General features: G+C 35.3%; 1 protein-coding gene across 1 annotated transcript in view; it reads right to left on the reverse strand.

Moving 5' to 3' along the window:
• TRAK2 (trafficking kinesin protein 2) overlaps window positions 1-8,193 on the reverse strand; it is a 39,142-nt gene extending 30,949 nt beyond the window's left edge. The window contains exon 1 of the mRNA XM_039354273.1: window positions 7,964-8,193. The gene's annotated coding sequence lies outside the window, so the exon portion shown is untranslated. The remainder of the gene's footprint in view (window positions 1-7,963) is intronic.
• Between the last annotated feature and the right edge of the window lie 90 nt (window positions 8,194-8,283).

Raw genomic sequence — 8,283 nt, forward strand, 5'->3', positions numbered from 1 at the left:
AAATAATCTAAATTGGCAAAATACCAGACAAAAAATATCCTGCTTTAAGATCAATATTTAGATAGGTTCACACTAAACCATGACGTGCTCAAGCACCTTTAATGAATAAAACACATTTGGTTGGTTCACACAACATGCTATATCAAACAAACAAAACACATTAGCTTGTGCCTCAATGGGTGAATCCAATCAATTTAAATTGCAATATTTGCAGTCTTAAACAAGTCATTATCACATAAGAGACATTAAACAAACAAAACACATTAGCTTGCACCACAATGGGTGAATCAGTTTAAATTGCAATGTTTATTGACTTAAACGTAAGTTCCACTTTGAATTTACCTAGTTTGACTTACATTATACTAAATATGGAGAAGCTTTTCTCAGTGTTTGTTAGAACCAGTGCATGTAACATATTGACAAATACTGAGTAAATCCTTCATTGTACCACACCAAATATTTGATGAATATTGTGCATCACTGTTATTTTAAAGCCCAATTTTAGTCACTCCCAAGATTCTCAGTGTGTGCCAGCCTAAGGAAGCACAGAAACTATTCTGTACTGTAATTTAAAAACTTGTCAATATTAAAGTTTAAAATTATGTTTTACAGAGGATTTTATAGCATTTTATAGAAGTCGAAATGGCTTATTTTGGAGTACATCTTTAGTGCATAAGATGCCTCCCCCCCCCCCAGAGTTGCTACCCTAGGACGGGCGTGACAAATTGGCTGACTTGGTCTAATGGGCAGGAAGGCACAGTTAACCCATTGGTGGATTCTCCATCTCCAGTGCTGGAGAAGGGAAAGGCAATATTTTTGGCCAGGGTACAACATTGATGTGATACTATTGGAGAGGATTAGAAAAGAGTTTTGTATTTGGGGAAGTTTCTGTGTTTTTTATCTGAAATAACAAAGATGTGTGAAGCCAATTGGAGGATTAATGCAACTATTTTAATTGAAAAAAATTGTGTTAGTCCAATTCTGGCAATTTGTCTGTACAATTTGTGGATATAACTGGGACTGTAGAAAAAATGCTATATTAAACATTGTTTAAGAAAAGCACTGCTTAAATTGAAAAGCACACATCAGAATGTAAACACTTTCTACCAAACAAAGTGTAAGGCTTCATATTAATCTATAAGATGCTAATCAGCTTACACAAATAATATTTGAGGGAATATATGTCCTATAAAACTTTCCCTTAAAGAAAAAGCATTCACCAATCTTACTAAAATTAAACCTTTGCATTTTCTCTTTGATATTTGCACCATATAACTATATTTGAAACATTCTTAAATATACGTTATAATATACTCTAAACATTATCCATCATTCTATATAAACTCCCTCCAAAACATAAATTTAAACATTACTTTCTTTGAATATCTATACCTACAATATAAAATCTAATCTCTCCCTCTTTCTTTATCCTAAAACACAACAATAAACATATAAACATTCATTATACCATTAAAACTAAATACTCTTTTGAATACTTAAACTAAATACTTAAACTTAAACTTCTTAACTAAGATTTTCATTCGATCTCCATAATCTTCTCTCCTATCAAACAAAAACTTAAAAGACATATAAATCCTAAACAAATCTAGATACATTTAATTAAACAAGTTATCTTCTCTTAAATAATAATAATAATAATAATAAAAACCCAATCATTAAACACATTATAATATACTCTGAGCCTTTTCACATCATACTTATATTATTATCCATCATTCTTTATAAACTCCCTCCAAAATACAAATTTAAAGATTACTTAAAACATTAAAATTCCCTTATACACATTTAAATCTTTACCAATAACAAATTCCATCCACAATAAACACATTCCTTATCAGTCTCTCTTGTCCAAAAACCTCAAAAGAAGTACTTTGAAAACTACCCTTAAAGGTAACTCCAAAAAGTTTGTAAATCTTGCTTCTCCCACAGACTCAGAACTCTTTTGAATACTTAAACTAAATACTTAAACTTGAACTTCTTATCTAGAATTTTCATTCGATCTCCATAATCTTCTTTCCAATAACCAATTCCTTCCACGGTAAACATATTCCTTGTCAGTCTCTCTTATCCATAAACCTCGAAAGAAGTGCTTTGAAATCTGCCCTTAAAGGTAGCTCCAAAAAGTTTATAAATCCTGCTTCTCCCACAGACTCAGGAACCAATAGTTGTGAGGTTTCCTTAAACTCCTTCTTCTGTTGCTTTTTCTTTACGATTATATGTTGCACGAGTTGTCCTCTGCTCCTTCACCTCGACTTGTTGAGGCCCCTCGAACTGAGATTTCCCATTTTTCATTAATATAGGCTCTTCAGACTGCAATTCTACCCTTAAAGGTTGCTCCAAAAAATTTATAAATCCTACTTCTCCCGCAGATTCAGAAACCAATAATTGTGAGGCTTCCTTAACCTTCTTCTGTTGCTCCTTTATATGTTGCACAACTTGTTGAGGCCCCTCAAACTGAGATTTCCCAATTTTCATAAGTATAGGCTCTTCAGACTGCAATTCCACCTTCTTTTCTTCCAAAGCTTTAAACTTAATAGATGGCGATGAATATACCCCCAGGACCGAAGTATAAAAGTCTTTTGCTTTAGAAACAGTATTAAGTCTATAACATATCCCCAGGTAACTCACCACCATTCCAATCGGAACATCCCATCTGAACAAGATTCGTCTCTTTTTAAGTTCATCTGCTAAAAAAGCAAACTCCTTTCTTCTCCTTAAAATTTTAGATGGGATCTCCTTTAGAATTATAACATCTTGTGAAGCAATTTGAAACCTCTTCTTATAAAAAGCTTGTATGATTTCGTTGCGCAGGGATCTTTTCCCAAAGTAAATTACCACATCTCTTGGCAAATTCTTTTGCGCTGCCACCACAGAGTTAACTCTAAATGATTTTTCAATTTCACTAAGTATTTCCTCTTTTTCTTTATTCAAAATCACAGCAAAGTCCTTTGCAACTATCTCTCTCAGGTCTCCTTGCACAGTCTCTCCCAAGCCTCTGATTCTTAAGGCATATTCCATTTGTCTATATTGAAGCATAAGAATCTCATTTTCCATCTCTTTTTCCATGCTTTCAAATTTTCCCTCCATCAGTTCCACTTTGTCTTCTACCTCTTCTACACGAGAGTTCAGCTTTTCAAGAACAGAGGCAACTCCTTTTAGAGCCAAAACTATCTCTTGCCTCAAAATCTTATTGTTTTCCTCTAAAATCTCTTTCATTTCTCCCCTAATTTGAGATATAACATTTCCCATCATATCTTGCAAATCCTTCACAATTATTGGCTGTACCAAGGAAGAGGGTGAAACTATTGGTTTAAGTTGTTGCACTGATGATAACAACGAAGAAGAAACCACCTTAGGAGCTGTAGGAATTACTGGACGCTTTGGAGCCATCTTAAAAAAAAATCTTTACTCCTTCTTAAAAATTACAAAAATTAAACAAAAGAAAAAGAGAGATTAACTCCAAAAAAATTCAAAAAATCCTTCAAAATGAGATCATTATAATAAAAAGAAAAGAGTTAAAAAAAGGAAAAGGGAAAAAGAGAAAAAAAAATAATTAAATAGAAAAAAATCCATTCCATTTTTTAAAAAGTACTAAAAACAAACAAAAATTAAGCAAAAGAAAAAGAGAGATTAACTCCCAAAAAATTCAAAAAATCCTTCAAGAGGAGATCATTATAATAAAAAGAAAGAAGTTAAAAGAAGGAAAAGGGAAAAAGAAAAAGAAAAATAATTAAATAAGAAAAAATCCATTCCATTTTTTAAAAGTACCCTCTTTCTTCCCTCAAAAATTAAAAAACAAAAACAAAGGAGAGTTCAAAAAAGATTTCAAAACCACAGAACCACTTTCAAAAAAAAAAGTTTAGAAAGTTTAAAAAGAAAGAACTATATAATCCATTACATTCCATTTAACTCGCTTCTTTCCGGAAAAGAAAGGAAAAAAAAAAAGCACTTTCAAATCGCCATTTTACTTTCACTCTCCACACCAACAAAAAACAAAAAAAAAAAGATCAACATAAACTAAAAAGCAAATAAAACTCAATAAGTTCAATCCTTTATCCAGCTCTGTCCGCTTTAAAATTCCCTCACCCGATCCCTTTAAGCGCGGAGATGGTAGCGGCGTTTCACTTTGTTTCCGAAGAAACAAAAACAGCTGGGAGGCGGAGGCAACACGAACTCCGAGGGAGCTCTCTTTCACCCCCCCCCCCAAAAATCCCTGGGGGGTTCAAGAGGCTCTATCTCTATTCGTGTGATTCTCTACCCCCTCCCTTCACCCGGGAGGGGGATTTCAAGCTGCGGGACAGCTGGTATCCGCTGTGCTCCGCGGTTCTGACGCCGTCCCAGGAGGACAGCTACAATGTAGCCACCATCATCGACGCTGACCACCGGAAGAGCCTATATTTGAAACATTCTTAAATATACTCTTTAGAATCTATGACTGACTTTATGCACCTTTCCATAGAATCAATCAATCAATGATATGGATATATTCACTAGTACTATTTCATTAATAGTGCCATAATTATAGCACTATTATGCATTACACTTCAAGTATTATCTATATATTCACAGTAGATATAATTATTTTCCCCAAAAGAAACAATGGTTTACTTATGTTACTCCAAGTGATTTATATAAAATGGCTCTGGAGTAACTGATCCTATTACATCAGACACTATTTAAATGTTACCAGGATGGATTTGATTTAAATCAAGTCTATCTGAATCACAATTTAAATCATGATTTAAAACACTAGTAAAAAGGCTTGATTTAAATCAACTTGATTTAAATCATAATTTTTAAAGAGCAGCTGTCATCTCTGTCCCGCAGCGGCTCATCCTCTGACCCGCTGTTGACTCACCAACAGTCCCATTCACTTTAATAGGACAGTTGGTGATGCAGCAGTAACACAATAAGGTGAGAGACGTGGCAGGCAGCAGGTGAGTGGATGCCCGCTAACAGGCGCTGCCATGATGGATCTGAAATGACAGGTGCTCTTTAAATGTAAGGACTCATTCTTGCTGGTAGTTAGAATCTTTAATATTATTATTTGCAAACAAAACGAAGGTTTCCTATTTAGAATAATAAGTTATCAGGTTAGTAAAACAGTGACACCAGAATCGATTTTAGGTTAATCGCACATAGTTGGAGAACTACTCAAATTCTTTTATTTAATTAAAACACTTAGGGCCTGGTACAGATGCATTTCTCTTCAAACAATCATACAGTTTGTAGTGTACATAGATTTGCAAAACAATGGGATAAAGGAATATTCCTGAACTTTGTTTAATGATTAATCTCATGTTTACTGTGAAATTGTGTGAATGCATCAATGCAGTGCATGTTATCTCAGCTTGCAGAGCTTGGATTCACTGAATGAGTTTACCAAAATGTAAATATTGCAGAATATACAGCCTCGTGCTACATAACTAAGCTCCATTTCATACTGAATAAACTAAATTATTAATGCAACTTAAATAGAAAACTATATTTAGATTTTTACTCCAAAAGCAATAATTAAATTAAATTTGATAAAAATAAAAAAAATCAGATTTAAATCCCAAAAAATCAGATTTGAATTTTAAAAAATCTGATTTATTTTTTTTTTTTAAAAAAATCATTATTATCCACCTGAATGTTACATTATCAACAATATACTTGGCAATATATTAGGCAGCTTGTTCAGGCTTGCATCTTAACCTTAATCAAGAACTCTATTCCCCAAGCCATATGGTTAATATTTTTGAAAACAAGATATACCATAAAGGATATTATTCAATAATATAGCAATCTTCAAGGATAAACACTAAGCACAAAGGGTTTTTTTTGTCTATGCCAGTGGCTCCCAACCTTTTCTATACCCTGCACCCCTTAGAACACTTCTGATATATGAGAGAGAGAGAGAGAGAGAGACTTACAGCAGTTCATTTAGTAACCATTTGATGTTACAATGGCACTGAAAAAAGTGACTTATGACTGTTTTCACCCTTACAACCGTTGCAGCATCCCCATGGTCATGTGGTTAAAATTCAGACACCTGGCAACTCATATTTATGACAATTGCAATTTCCTGGGATCATGGATCACCTTTTGTGACCCCCCCCCCTTACAAGCAAAGTCAACGGGGAAGCCAGATTCACTTAACAACCATTACTAACTGAACTGCAGTGATTCACTTAACAACTGTGGCAAGAAAGATTGTAAAATGAGGCAAAATTCACTTAACTGTTTTGCTTAGCAACAGAAATTTTGGGCTCATTTGTGGTTGTAAGTTAAGAACTACCTGTAAATCCTTAACAGCCTTAAGCTTCTTACAGATGGATACATATATTTGCTTTCTGATATCAATTTTACAATGGAAGTTTGCTCCAACTGAATGACTTTGAGTAACATATGCAATCTGCTTTACCTGACTTTTCAGAAAGTCCATCTTCTATCTAATCTTCCGTTCATTTGAATAAATGCTAATTTTCAAATGAAAAATTTAACTGTTATGAAGTTAATAATAAATAGTTTACATTAAAACATAGCTTTGATTTACATATATTAACTCATAAAGTAGTTTGGTTTGAGGTAATATATGTGAATTATCTTCTATAATTTGTAACCTATGGATTCTTTCTTGGGATGGATTTGCATCTCTTACTATCTTAAAAACAAATAAATCACATTGTAGAGTAGTATTATATAAAATCAGGCACTGACTATCACTGAAAATTGTCAATAGAAACATAGAAAACTGATAACAGAAAAAGACCCAATGGTCCATCAAGATTTTTGTTTGTTTTTATTTTCTTTGAATTAATTTTTTATTTTTATTTATTTACATCTATTTTTTTAAAAAAATATTGTTGTTAGTAGATTGATTCCCATTAGAAATCAGATTAGCCCATTTTAGCTTTCATTTTTGGAGTCTTTGAAAGATGAATTGATATAACTCAGTCTTTATTTTTATTTTACACTTTTAAGTTTATATTATGGTGATTATATTTATACTGTACTTCACTGAATTGATCAAAATATGTGTACTATTAAATGCCAAGAGACTGCAGTTAGGAGTGGTTATAAAACTAAAGACTTAATACATGTTTTAATAAGTCATTGCTGATACTTAAAATCAATCTGATTACAGTAATCCATAGACATGGTTACCCTCCTTGATTACCCATGCCAACAAGCAACGGTACCAGCTTCGGAGGTCATAATGATTACTCTTCATTCCTTGACTTCAGATTCAAGTGAGCTAATCCCGAAAAAGAGAAAGAGCCGATTGTTATAATTTCCCTAAAGAACGGTGGGAGGGAGAAACAGGCACCAGCTAATCTCGACTGTCCTAGGCAAGACATCAATGACAAAAAATCAGCAGCTGCTTCGTGCTTGGGATGGATTTATATGAGGCACTGATACAAAATGTGCAAACCGCAGTTGCGCACGGAACAGCCACCTCTTTTTCCAACTTTGCTTTTGATTCTTTTTTTAAAACACTCCTTCTCCTCCTTCGCATTGAACAATCCTTAGAGCTACGAGAGGAAAGAGCAAAGCCTGTTCAGGAGATGAAAACGGCAGGTGAAATAGGAGAGGCAGGGGTGAAAATCTGGGGACAGGGACCCTTTTCAAAGGGAGGTGAGGACCTGGCAACACTGGAGGAAGGGAAGGAGGGAAGAGTGTGAGGATGCAATCGTTGTCATGCTTGACCAGCCCTAATAATGGATACAGGTCAGATTTTCTAATCTCTTGGAAGGAAAGCATCTCGCGGTCGTTGTGGAGCCCAGTGTTTCTTCTTAAGATAATATCCATCTAACATGGAACTGGGGGAAGGGACGAGGGAACCGACTGTAGAAATGGAAGAAGAGAAAGAGAAGGACAGAAGACAGCAATGGGCGGGTGCATAAAACCAGGGAAAACGCGGAGCCATGATCTCGGCTCCCCCTCCTTTGCTCCTTACCGGTTCCTGGGTTTGGCGTTTTTACACCTGGGCGCTTCCACCTCACTCCATTCAAGCTACGCGCTTCAGCTGCCTCTCCCTCTTTCGGCGCAGCGGACGGAGTGAGGCAACGTGGGAAGGGTAGGGATAGAGGAGGCGGGTTACGCTGGACTACAAGATGGCGGCCCCCCGAAAGGAGGTCGAGCTGCCTATCCCGTAAGGAGCTCGTCAAACTGCTTCTGCCACCCCCCCCGTTTGTTTTGAAACTACGATTCCCATCGTGCAACAGTGGGGCGGGAACAGCTCCTTCCATTCCTCCTCCCCCCTTGGAAACGCCCCTC

This window comes from Crotalus tigris, unplaced genomic scaffold (assembly GCF_016545835.1).
Source record: "Crotalus tigris isolate CLP2741 ecotype Arizona unplaced genomic scaffold, ASM1654583v1 scf7180000017568.13789103, whole genome shotgun sequence".
Classification (NCBI taxonomy): domain Eukaryota; kingdom Metazoa; phylum Chordata; class Lepidosauria; order Squamata; family Viperidae; genus Crotalus; species Crotalus tigris.